This window comes from Bos javanicus, chromosome 8 (genome assembly GCF_032452875.1).
Source record: "Bos javanicus breed banteng chromosome 8, ARS-OSU_banteng_1.0, whole genome shotgun sequence".
NCBI classification, from domain to species: domain Eukaryota; kingdom Metazoa; phylum Chordata; class Mammalia; order Artiodactyla; family Bovidae; genus Bos; species Bos javanicus.
In genome coordinates, this window is record NC_083875.1 from 18,603,875 (window position 1) to 18,618,053 (window position 14,179).

Genomic DNA, 14,179 nt, shown 5'->3' on the forward strand with positions numbered 1-14,179 from the left:
CATACACGACTACTGGAAAGACCATAGCCTTGACTAGATGGACCTTTGTTGGCAAAGTAATGTCTCTGCTTTTGAATATGCTATCTAGGTTGGTCATAACTTTCCTTCCAAGGAGTAAGTGCCTTTTAATTTCATGGCTGCAATCACCATCTGCAGTGATTTTGGAGCCCCCAAAAATAAAGTCTGACACTGTTTCCCCATCTATTTGCCATGAAGTGATGGGACTGGATGCCATGATCTTCGTTTTCTGAATGTTGAGCTTTAAGCCAACTTTTTCACTCTCCACTTTCACTTTCATCAAGAGGCTTTTTAGTTTCTCTTCACTTTCTGCCATAAGGGTGGTGTCATCTACGTATCTGAGGTTATTGATATTTCTCCCGGCAATCTTGATTCCAGCTTGTGCTTCTTCCAGACCAGCGTTTCTCATGATGTACTCTGCATATAAGTTAAATAAGCAGGGTGACAATATACAGCCTTGACGTACTCCTTTTCCTATTTGGAACCAGTCTGTTGTTTCATGTCCAGTTCTAACTGTTGCTTCCTGACCTGTATACAAGTTTCTGAAGAGGCAGGTCAGGTGGTCTGGTATGCCCATCTCTTTCAAAATTTTCCACAGTTTATTGTGATGCACACAGTCAAAGGCTTTGGCATAGTCAATAAAGCAGAAATGGATGTTTTTCTGGAACCCTCTTGCTTTTTCGATGATCCAGTGGATGTTGGCAATTTGATCTCTGGTTCCTCTGCCTTTTCTAAAACCAGTTTGAACATCTTGGAATTCATGGTTCATGTATCGCTGAAGCCTGGCTTGGAGAATTTTGAGCATTACTTTACTAGCTTGTGAGATGAGTGCAGAATCCATAGGCTAAAGAATGTTAAAAAAAAAAAAATGAAATGTAGAGTCTGGATGTGTTTGGATTACCCTGCTAAACAGACGAAGGAGAACTGACCTCATGGTAAGTTCCAGATACTCTATTAAACTGCCTTAAGGTGGAGCTCAGTTGGTAAAGAATCTGCCTGCAGTGCAGGAGACTGGGTTCAGTCCCTGGGCTGGGAATATCCCCTGGAGAAGGAACCCACTCCAGTATTCTTACCTGGGAAATCAATCCCATGGACAGAGGAGTCTGGCAGGGTACAGTCCTGGGTTCACGAGAGTCAGACACGACTTAGTGACTAAACCACCACCATCAAGGTTCTTACAGTCATTAATTTATTTTACCCCTCACTTGCTCTTTAAAATAGATTTTTGTATTAGTTAGAGTAGGCTTACTGCCGTAATAAACGTTCACAGCATATTAGTGGCTCAACTCAGTAAAATATCCTTACATCACAGTCCAGTATAGGTCAGTGGGGGTTGGCCTGATGTGGAGGCCTGAACAAGAAAGTTCTACTCATTAGAATTATTCAGAATCCAGGCTTCTTCTATCTTATGATTCTACCACCCTCAATGACCTTGAGGTCTATACAAGAAGACTGATTAGCAGGTGAAAGGAGTATGTGCTGTGCTGTGCTGAGTCACTTCAGTCATGCCCGACTCTTTTCGACCCCATAGACTGTAGCCTGCCAGGCTCCTCTCTCCATGGGATTCTCCAGGCAAGAAGACTGGAGTGGGCTGCCATGCCCTCCTCCAGGGGAATTTTCTTGACTCAGGGATCCAACCCTCATCTGTTTTGTCTCCTCCACTGGCAGGCAGGTTCTTTTCCACTAGTGCTGCATATGAAACATTAAAAAGGATGTTTTAGGAAATCAGTTCAGTTCAGCTGCTCAGTCATATCCGACTCTTCACAACCCCATGGACTGCAGCACGCCAGGCCTCTCTGTCCATCAGCAACTCCCGGGGTTTATTCAAACTCATGTCCATTGTGTCGGTGATGCCATCCAACCATGTCATCCTCTGTCGTCCCCTTCTCCTCCTGCCTTCAATCTTTTCCAGCATCAAGGTCTTTCCAAATGAGTCAGTTCTTCGCATCAGGTAGCCAAAGTATCAGAGTTTCAGCTTCAGCATCAGTCCTTCCAATGAATTTTAGGAAATAAGACCAGGCTTATTAATGGCTTATTTACTTTTCCCCAGTGTTTCATTGACCAGTTGAGTCTCATACCCCAAACTTACCATAATGGAGGCTGAGAAATTTAGGCAGCCAGTCTTCCCAAGATAAAAATGACTCTGGTTTTGGTGAACATACTGCCCTGGTTTTGCTGCAGTGTAATTATGCCAATTTTATGTACTGAGAAAACTGAACTTCAGAGAAATTAATTTACCTAGGGTAACATTTTAAGTCTGGTTTGTCTGTCTTGAAAGCCAGTGTAGTATCGCTGCATCTGAAATTCTCTTTAGAAAAATTTGGGGAAGATAAATTTTCAAACTTAGTAACTTTAATAAAACTGTGTAAAGATGTCTTGACAGCAGAAAAAATCAGAACATTTTAGCTTTTAGTAGACAATTCTAGACAAATCTAATACAGTGCTTGAGTTTCAAGACTTAAATATGTATGATACATATATTTCTTAAATTATATATATCTTTATCTGGCATTCATTATTTCCCCTAAATCATCATATGGCTTTTTAGAGACATTATGAATTAGGTTATCAGGGTGTTCAGCCACCTTTCTTACAGTGTTTCCGTTTATGTAGCAATTGGATGGATATATTATCACCATACTTTCTTTTTGATGTCTCGTGATAACTCAGGGTAGGTTGTGGTTTTTACGCTGGCATGAAATTCGGCTATTATAAATCTGAGCTGTTCACTCAGTAACCTTAATGCGTAGGCAAAGATGCTGACTGATCGCTTGTGTAATGATCTACTGCATTCATTCTCCATGATCCATTTGTTTCACTCCTGAAACCAAAATCTTAAAAACATATTGGAATCATTTGATACTAACTGATGTAGAATTTCAGCTATGCATTTTTCTGTGCCCTAAAATTATATAAAATACAGGATGAGGACATGCTAAGAAAAAATCTGACATCTTAATCTGGTATAACATTGTTTCCTTTCTAACCTAACAATAGTATATTCAGACACCTATAGTCTGTTTTGATATTTAATTTGGATAAGTGGAAAGTACTGTGAAGTTGGTCTGAGAAATCTTGAATTTAGGTTCTGGCTTTATGAATATTTGTTATAGATTTTGATGGATTGATTCATTCATTCATTTATGCAATATGCTTTGTGCATTAATTTATTCAACACACATCTAACAGTGCCTGCAATGTGCTGCCGGTATACAAACAACCTAGAAAGAAAAGGGAGAGAGTGTTCCGTGATAGTAACACCTTGTGCTTAGTCACTCAGTCATGTCTGACTCTTTGTGACCCCATGGACTGTAGCCCTCCAGTGTCCTCTGTCCATCGAATGTCCAGGCAAGTTATTGGAGTGGGTTTCCATTTCCTACTCCTGGTAAACACTTTAAGACCTACAAATCCATGAAGGATCAGGGTAGAGATACATACAGTTATCATGTAAAGACAAATTAGACTCCAAATACACTGACTAATCCTGGCGTGCTGTGATTCATGGGGTCTCAGAGTTGGACACAACTAAGCGACTGAACTGAATAGTAAGAATGAAATATATAAATCATAAAAGGGCATAATATAAAATTTTATATATTTATCCTTACTTTAATGATAGTGGAAGAATTACAGGGACATACTAGGTGGTTGTACTAAAGGTCAAAGCTATAAAAACAAATCCTTATGGTGGAGTGCATTAGAAGAGGAGAGGGCAGCATGAATAAATTACTGAGACCACCTCTGTTATCTAGATGGATTTGGATTGTCCAAAGTTGCAGTGACTTTCCTTGCAGTGACTTTCAATTGGTAAAGAATCTGCCTCCAATGCAGGAGACCTGGATTTGATTCCTGAATTGGGAAGATCCCCTGGAGAAGGAAATGGCAACCCACTCCGGTATTATTGCCTGGGAAATCCCATGGACAGAGAAGCCTGGCGGGCTACAGTCCATGGGGTCTCTTAAGAGTCAGACACGACTTAGTGGCTAAACCAGCACCACCAAAGTTGTAGTAAAGCAGGAAGACCTAGAGAGGCACTGAGACTACAAGAGAGTGATGCACACCAAACTTCAAAGAGGGTCTCCTGGTAAATTAGTCTAGTTTAAAGGGATGATGAGTTGAACTTTTGCTCTGTTGGTAATCCCAGGTGGTGCTAGTGGTAAAGAATCTGCCTGCCAGTGCAGGAGACACGGGTTTGATCCCTGGGTCAGGAAGATGCCCTGTAGAAGGAAATGGTTACCCACTCCAGGATTCTCACCTGAGAAGTCCGATGGACAGAGAAGCTTGGGGGGCTACAGTCCATGGAGTCACAAAAGAGTTGAACATGACTGAGCACCAAAAAGGATACCTCAATAAAAGACACCAAATTTTTATCCACTGTTCAAAAGCAGTGGACAGGATATATATTGATTTATTGTGTTTTTTTTTTAACTGTGCAGATCTGAAATTTTTCTTAAATTAGAAGAGGTTTTTAGTAACAATTTGTCATAAAAGAACCTAGAGTGTTAACGTCTTTTTATTATCTATGGGTCCAAAGCATGTTTAGGCATTCAGCCAGCCTAAAATTTACTGAAAATGGGCTAACATGAAATGTTTGCAAAATAGATGGTGTACAGTTGACCCTTGAACAACATAGCTTTGAACTTTGTGGGTTCACTTCTATGTGAATTTTCCTTTAATAAATATGTAACTGTACTAACGATCTGTGGTTGGTTGAATGTGTGCATGTGAGACTGGGCACAGAGTGCTGACTGTGAAGTTAATTTCCGATGTGCGTGGATTAGGGGTCACCTACACAGGTGTAAGCCACCTCTAACTCCTCCATTGTTCCAGGGTCAACTGTATTTTGAAATAACATTTAAGGATGGGCATTTAATGAAGACTCATAGTATTATTCAAAGATGCCAAGTCTATTTTGTTACTATATGGTGGTGTTTTCCTTTGTCTTGTCCTTTCTCCACCTTTCTTTTTCCAGCCTGTTTTTCTTTCTATTCCATATTTTTCTTCCTCCTGCCCCTGCTCCCTTTCTTGCCTTACCCTTTTATATCACTGTTCTTGCCCTCATCTTCACTCTACAAGGTCCTGAAACCTGTATTGACTCTACTTTTAATATTGGGCTTTAACCTCTACCTAATATTCAGTGGAACTACAAAATACAGGCATATATTGTTTTGTTGCACTTTTTTTATTGTACTTTGCAGATCTAACTTTTTTTTTTTTTAAAGAATTTGGTGGTTCATGGCAATTCTGTGCCAAGAAAGTCTATTGGTACCATTTTTCCAAAAACATTTGCTCACTTTGTGCCTCTGTGTCATGCTTTGGTAATTCTTGCAATATTTCAAACTCTTTCATTATTTTATTTGTCATATTGATCTATTATCAGTTAAATTTGATGTTACTATTGCAAAAAAAATGATTTGCTGAAGGCTCATATGATGATTAGCAGTTTTTTAGCAGTCAAGTATTTATAAATTAAGATATGTACATTTTCTTTAGATATAATAAAATTGGATCCTTAATAAACTATAGTGTAAATGTAACTCATATGTACTTGGAAAACCAAAAAGATTGTGTGGCTTGCTTTATTGCGATATTCACTTTATTGAGATATTTACTTTATTGCTGTGGGCCAAGATTGAACCTGCAATATCTCAGAGGTATGCTCGTACTGTAAACTGTGCTATGAGAACAGGAGGAGTCAATATTTTCACCAAGGAAGAAAAATGAAATTATGATGCAGCTGGGTCTCTTTTACCTGTGAAACATTCAGACACTTTTTGTTTTTTTTAAATCCAAAATCAGAGAGACACTCTGTTATTTTTCTTCCCCACACTAAGCTATCCTAGGAGAATGAAGTGAGGGTGTCAAAGAAATGTTACCTAAATAACTTTCCGTGTGGGGAAAACTTCAGGTAGGAAAAGAGTTTCTTAAGGCAGCTGTGTCATAAATGCACCACAAGGCAGATTGTAAACACTGACTTAGTTCTATAAAGATTTTTTTGAAAATTTAGATATTATGTCCATTGTGACCTTCTAAAGAAGCAATGTATATTCTTTCTTTAGAATTTTAAACTCTCTCTTTCCCTCACCCATAGTCAAGTAGAGTCATCACTCAGTATCTAAAGGGGGATTGGTTCCAGGATCTGCCACCAATACCAAAATCTTTGAATGTTCAAATCCCATGGTTGGTCCTTTGTACCCAAGGATTCCACATCCTTGGATTCAGCCATCTCCAGTCATAAGCATACTAAATGATGACAGGTTGATTAAATCCCTGGATGTAGAGACCCTGGATATGGATGGATGACTGCAAATAGATTACTATACTATACTTATTGAAAAAGTGAGAATTTTTCTTCCTCAAAAGACACTTGAATAGAGTACAAACCTACTTTTTAGAGTCAGATAAAATGTTTGAAGTGCACATAACCAACACAATATTGATATTCAAAATGTTAAGTTTTCTGTGAATCAATAAGAAAAAGTGATACCCCCTTTCTCAGCGGGCAAAATATTGAACAAGACTTTCAGGAAAGAGGAAATTCAGTTGATTGATTAACTTATGAAACGGTACTCCACCTCATTAGTATCATGAAAAGTTTAGTACAGCTATTGAAGTGTATACACTAGAGTGTCTCAAGTGAAAACGATTTAGAACGTTATTTCAGGTTGAGGTTTCTCCTCCTAACTGCACAGGAGCAAGAAGCTAGAGGGTGGAAGAAGAACCACTGAGGAAAGGAGGATGTATCTGACTCACCCACAGTTGCAAATATGGAGCCACTAGAATTCCCAGACAGTGCTGGTGGGATTATAAATTGGTCCAGCTACTTTGAAAAACTATTTGTCAGGGTCTAGCTTAATGGAACATGTGTATTCTCCTATTAGCATAGTGAGGTAAGTTTCTTGCTTTTGTGTGTGTGAGTGACTGGATTATTTCACTTAAGAAAAGGGGAGTTGTTGTCTAATGATTATAGACTTAGAGATTTGTAAGATGAAAAAGTTCTGGAGGCCTATTTCACAATAATGTGAAATGTGCTTAACACTGCTGAGTTGTCCACTTAAAATGGGTAAGATGATAAAATTTATGTTTCTGTGTTTTACCACAATTAGAAATGTTTCCTGCTCTGTGTTGCCAGGCTGCCTTAGGGTTAGCTGATTTAAGCTGAACTCAGCATGACTCTGCTTTATGCAATGTGTCTCTTGGGTTTGGCCCCTTTGGGTAGGTTGGGATCAGATGTGTACTAGCTGTTTTCATTCTGGAGCCCAAGTTTAAAAAGACATTAGCTACTCAGAGAGCGCTCATTTCATAGTGATAGCAGAAAATCTGCAGTGCTTCTTGGCCTGGGCATGCAACTGGCAAACTACCACTTCTGCTTGCATTTCATTGGCCAACACAAATTCCAATACCAAGCCCAAAGGTTAAGGCTGGGAAATTATATTCTGCCTTTAATGCAAGCAACTACAAAGTCCCATAGCAGAGGAGACAGAATGGGCTAAAGAGCTTCAGCTAAAATTTCAATCTACAACAGTTAACTATGACCCAGCAATTCCACTGGGTAGACCGGATAAAAAATCATATGTTAGTAGAAGGCATATATGAAAGTATATTCTTAGCCCGAACCTGGAAATAACCTAAATATCTAACAGCAGTAGAATTGAAGTACATCATATAATTTGTTAGCAGTGAAAATTTATTACAGCAGTTAACACCATGGGTAGATCTCATAAACATAATTTGAGTGAAAGAAGCCCAAATGAAAACAATATACATTTTATTCTCTGTCCATACATTTTAAAACCTGGTCAAGTCAATTCATGGCGATGGAAGTTAGAATAATGGCTCTTCAGGCAAGGAGGTGAGCAGTGTTCCACTTCTAAATATGGTTGTGGACACATAGGTATGTCACTTGTAAATTCAATTATAGATATTCACTTACTTTAAATAGCATATCTTTGGCAATTTTGTCCCTTCCTCATCTTGGGAAGAGATGGGAGATGGAAGGAAAACAGATATGCAGAAAAGAAAGATCAAAGAAAATGTAAGATGACCTTTCTATTAATACATAGAAAACTATTTGATATAGTGAGAGAAGCGTGGTGAATGAAATCAGAAAGTTTGGATTCAAACCTCTTCTCCTGCCCTTTGAGATTGTACAAATAGCTTCTCGTTCCTTATTTTGCATATATCCTTTTATAGAGGTGTTTAATCGTTCCCATCTCTTGCATTGCAGTGAGAAGCACCTATCATAGGTATTGGTTCATTGTGGTGATTAAACTATGTTAGTGTCTTCTCCTCCTCTTCCTTTTCAAATTCTCAGTTTAGCCCAGATATTGTTGCTGCCAATGGAGGTTTACAAAAAAATCCATATTTAGAAACTTATTTTGGGATTGTGTGTTGCATTGTCTTTGGTCACATTCTTTTTATAGGACCAATGATGATTTTGGTACTTATTCATTTGGTTTCTGATTGTAGTAAACAATAAGAATTTTAAATGGATTTCTCATTTTACAAAGCCCCCAGTAATAAACTACACATCATGGTATATTAGAATTGTAGGAAATATTAGATATTATCCATTCATCCATCTCATCTTGAAATAGAAAAGTTGAGTCCTAACACTTATAAGTCACACTTAACATAGCTAGTTGGGAAAGAGTTGAGGTATGCATTCAATTCTGATTTTAGTTATACTGGCTTTCCATCACATCATACTACCTGCTTTATATAGGAGCCTGAGTATCAAATGTTTCTGATGCTTCTCCGTGAGGGTATGGATCCTTGTTGTACTTCTAGTGCCCAATATAGTAAATGACGTGCTGTAGACATTCGATGCAGAGAAGGCAATGGCACCCCACTCCAGTACTCTTGCCTGGAAAATCCCATGGACGGAAGAGCCTGGTAGGCTGCAGTCCATGGGGTCGCTACGAGTCGGACACGACTAAGTGACTTCACTTTCACTTTTCACTTTCATGCATTGGAGAAGGAAATGGCAACCCACTCCAGTGTTCTTGCCTGGAGAATCCCAGGGACGGGGGAGCCTGGTGGGCTGCCATCTATGGGGTCGCTAAGAGTCGAACATGACTGAGCGACAAGCACGCACATACTCCCATCAATTCCATGGTGTGTAAAGGTACAAAACCCTTTAAAATATTTCTGCAAATTCAAGGGGTCATTTTCATGTCTTCTTTGGCCTCTGTGCTCTCATTTCTACCCTTGCAAACTTTACTCTTAATTCTATTCATCCTGATGGAAAATTTCACATTTGCTTTGACTTATACACAAACATAGGCTTAGAAATGTTACTCAGAAAAAATTTATACATGAAGTATAAATTCATACATTTATATGTGAAATAGCCTTATTTAAAATTTGGAAAGGGAAAAATATCTCAATAATACAAGTAGCTTTAAAAATTTTCATCACTGTTCTTAAAAATCTTTCAGTCACGCTGTTGCTGCTGCTGCTAAGTCACTTCAGTCGTGTCTGACTCTGTGCGACCCTATAGACGGCAGCCCACCAGGCTCCTCCGTCCCTGGGATTCTCCAGGCAAGAACACTGGAGTGGGTTGCCATTGCCTTCTCCAATGCATGAAAGTGAAAAGTGAAAGTGAAGTCCCTCAGTCGTGTCTGACCCTCAGCGACCCCATGGACTGCAGCCCACCAGGCTTCTCCACCCATGGGATTTTCCAGGCAAGAGCACTGGAGTGGGGTGCCATTGCCTTTTCCTTAATCACCCTACACCATGGAATTTCACTGGTCCTCCTTCCCAATCAGTTTAGCCACTGTTCATCTTGGTGAGCTTGCCTGTCACTTCTGGCTTTTACATCCCCTCTGTTTCTAGAGTCAAAAATATCAGTGTTCTTGTGTCATGCAAATCAAGTTTTTTCTTTCAGTTGACATCTTGAGTAGACTACAGTCCTGATCCTTGGGTTATGGAGAGGGCTGAGAGGAGCGGAGCTGCTAACTCTTGTCTTCTACCTCAAGTCTAAGATATTTTCCCTTCTCGTGTGTCTGTGTCACCCCTACTCATTCTATCTCTTTGAAAAGGAGTGACTTACCTGATTGATAAGATATGTCCCAAAGATAAACTGAATGTGATAGGCTCAGTTTATTTCCCCTGTGTATCTTAGACTTGTCTGCACAGAGACCCATTTTGGAACAGAATTATGAGTATATTGCACACTACTTAATATCCTGCTTTGTTTCACTTAACATTAGGTGGAGGGCATTTTCTAAATAGTTCTTTTAAACTTTGAGCTTTTTAAAAGCAACAGAGCATGAATTGTGTGGAACCAATAATATATCAATCATCATCGTACCTGCATAAGCTGATAAAAATATTCTGTTGGCTTCTCTATAGGATTTAACATGTTTTCTTTCCTATTATACATTGATAACATACCCTATGTATAAATTGATACACACTCACTTCCTTCTTTGAAAAGGAAATAAATATATTAACTTCTACTTATTGATATCTTTTCAAATTTCTACTGTTTCTAGTCTATGTCTCCTGTTTTTGCTTTCTTCCTCTAATGTGATGTTTCTGTGAAGTTGGACAAAGAATGCACAGAGAAAGACAGGGTGTTTGCTGTGGGTTGGAAAAAAGTAACCACCCTTGAAATGATTGACATACCAAAGACCTGGAGCCAAGAAAAACCTGGAGATAGGGTATCAAATAATCTACTGTGTCAAGACCTAGGCAAGCTTTGCCTATGGGCACATTGGGGAACTCAGCAAGGACTAAGCAATGGGAGTGGGAAGAAAGAATATTTGCAAAGCAAGCTCTGCACAAGACCAAGATCAGAAAACTCATTGGATTATGGAGCTGGCCACAGGAAGGATAGTCAGCAGTTCTGACTACACTGTGGGAAGAAAGGGATAAGCTCAAAATTGATCTGTCATCTAGAAGTGTCCAATGGGATGAGTCACATTTTTAGAGGTCTCATCCAGATGGTGATAACTGAAGCCAGAAGATGATAGGGATCTTTGTGGTCTACCACGTTTAAGACTTCTTACTGGCTAATAATGAAGGGTTTGGGATCAAGATCTAATTTCTAAGAATTCCAGAATGGGACAGGCTAAGAGAGTTGTCACAATTCCTGTTGAGAGGGCTCCAGTTAGCCAGGGCACAAATCAAATACTGAGATTGAAGTCCAAGTGCCTCTCACTTTAGCCCATGAATTGCAGGGGCGAGGGTAAGGCCCAGAGACCTTGACATACACGCCTAGGATTCACCCCGGGCACAGGACATTTTGTGGTTGAAGAAATATTTTTCTTGGAAGTTTAACTTCTTTGCTTATCTCCACACATTTTAGTATTTCTGCTTTGTACCTCCTCAGTTTATCTTGGATATTGATTACTTTTCTTCCAGCTTAAACTTGTAAAAGCTGGGTATGGAGGTGTAAATACATAATTTGTGTATGTTAAAGGTAAATATATACACCCATATAAAGAAAGCCCACCTTTAAAGAAAAGCACCCAGGGTTCAAAGAACCACTTTGTGTGACAGTGCAATGAACTCTTGTGTGATCACATTGGTAGAGAGGAGCCTACAGTGAAGTAGCTTTTTCTGTGTCTTAGCTGCAGAAGTCAATGTTCAAACTGTAGTTTGAACACTGTTGGGGGAAAAAAAAAACACAGTGGGTTAATTTTTAAATATTTGATGCCCATCAGAATAAATATTCATTAATTTTTTCCTATGTCTTTGAGGAATACACCATTTGACCATTCACATCATCCATAGATCTGTAGACCTTCTAACTGTTGCCACTCATTGCTGAGAATTCCAGACAACTGGCTCACTGTCTCTTGCAAACATTTCTTCTGTCATAAATCTTGAACATTTCAATTTTCACAGAAGAGATGCTCCCAGTAAGTTGTCCTCTGAGTTTTTGAAGCACCTCATCTCCAATGATGTTCTCCTGCACTCCACCCTAGCTGTCTAACTCCATTTTTTCCAAACCCCTATTTCAGACACACAGTTTCCAACTGCAACCCCCAACTTGCCATCTTACTTCCTCTAATGTCCTCATAGCCAACAGTTCTTCAATCCCTCTACTGTTTCCAACCCACTGGACTATTTTCATCTTTCACTCTCTCTGACCACAACTTAGCCTCTCTTCCCTCTTAGCTGGATGGCATCATAAGGCCCATCATTATGCTCTTTTTCTTGCATACACTCTCAATTCCTCAATTCTCAATTCTCTCCCTCTGTCATCATCACCTGGCTACATTTAAATACCAGTCTTCTCTCAGCTGTACTGACAGATAATATAAGTAAAAAAAAATCACGCAACCACACTGTCTGGTCTCACTTTAAATTCATGGCAGATATGTGTTGTCCTGTTATCCAATTATATTCCCCTTGTTTCATCCTGTCTTAGGCAAATATTTTAAAACATCTCCTATGCCTTCAAGTCACCAACAACTCCTTCCTCCTCATTATTTTTCCTTGATTTTGTTTAATGTTTGACTAAGAAAATAGAGACAAATGCAAGAGAACTTTTATATATTTCTACAACAAGTATGCCAGTTTATCTGAATTTGAACCTGTGTTTTGTCTTTCTTCTTTATAATATTGTGTTAATATTTTTTTTTTATGGCTGATTCTTCTGTTTACACTGAAATCCATCCTCTCTTCTATGGTTATGACATCTGCTTTTTCCTTCTTCCCCATATTATCAAGTTTTCTTTTTCCTGGATCATTTCATCTAATACACATATGTGCTAATATCTCATTAAAGTAATTTTCTTGGTCTTATATCTGCATGTTGCCCCCCACCCCCATTTCTCAGATCTCTTGCTTAGCAGAACATCCTTTCTTCACTCAAAAAAAACTGGAAATAGAACTGCCTTATGATCCAGCAATCCCACTGCTGGGCATACACACTGAGGAAACCAGAATTGAAAGAGACACGTGTACCCCAATGTTCATCACAGCACTGTTTACAATAGCCAGGACATGGAAGCAACCTAGATGTCCATCAGCAGATGAATGGATAAGAAAGCTGTGGTACATATACACAATGGAGTATTACTCAGCCATTAAAAAGAATACATTTGAATCAGTTCTAATGAGGTGGATGAAACTGGAGCCTATTATACAGAGTGAAGTAAGCCAGAAAGAAAAACACCAATACAGTATACTAACACATATATATGGAATTTAGAAAGATGGTAACAATAACCCTGTATATGAGACAGCAAAAGACACACTGATGTATAGAACAGTCTTTTGGACTCTGTGGGAGAGGGAGAGAGTGGGATGATTTGGGAGAATGGCATTACTGCTGCTGCTGCTAAGTCACCTCAATCGTGTCTGACTCTGTGCGACCCCATAGATGGCAGCCCACCAGGCTCCCCCATCCCTGGGATTCTCCAGGCAAGAACACTGGAGTGGGTTGCCATTTCCACGAGTCGCCAGTCCATGTTCGATGCACGATACTGGATGCTTGGGGCTGGTGCAATGGGATGACCCAGAGGGATGGTATGGGGAGGGAGGAGAGAGAAGGGTTCAGGATGGGGAACACATGTATACCTGTGGTGGATTCATTTCGATATATGGCAAAACGAATACAAAATTGTAAGGTTAAAAAAAGAAATTTGCTTTGACAGCTCTCTGCCACATGGTCTTAATAAGGCATCGATGGCATTACCTTTGCCAAATTTGATCAAATCTCAGTCCTCATCTTACTTTTCCTGTGAGCAGCAATGAGCACAGCTGATGACATTTTTTCTTGAAATACTTCTTTACTTGATCTCTTAATACTGCTAATAGTGATCCTCTCAGTTTACTCATCTTTAAAGTCTCTTACTGATATCTTTAACTTCGGGACTTCTGAGCAAGGGAATATTACAAGCTCCAACTTTCTTCCTCTCTATTTTCACTCACTGCATGGTTGATCACATCCAATATCATGGTGATAAATAATTTAAGTACTTTGTGTATTCTAACTCAATTCCTCTGAATTCTAGACTCATATGTATCATTGTCTATTTATATCCCCACCTGGATGTCTAATGAACAAACTTAAAATGTCTGGAGGTGGACCCTGGATTCACATCCATCTCCTGATATACTTCTTCCTTCTATAATCAATTTATCTCTGCAAGTAGAAACTCACATCTCTTAGTTTCTTAGGACAGAAAAATTAGTCACCTCC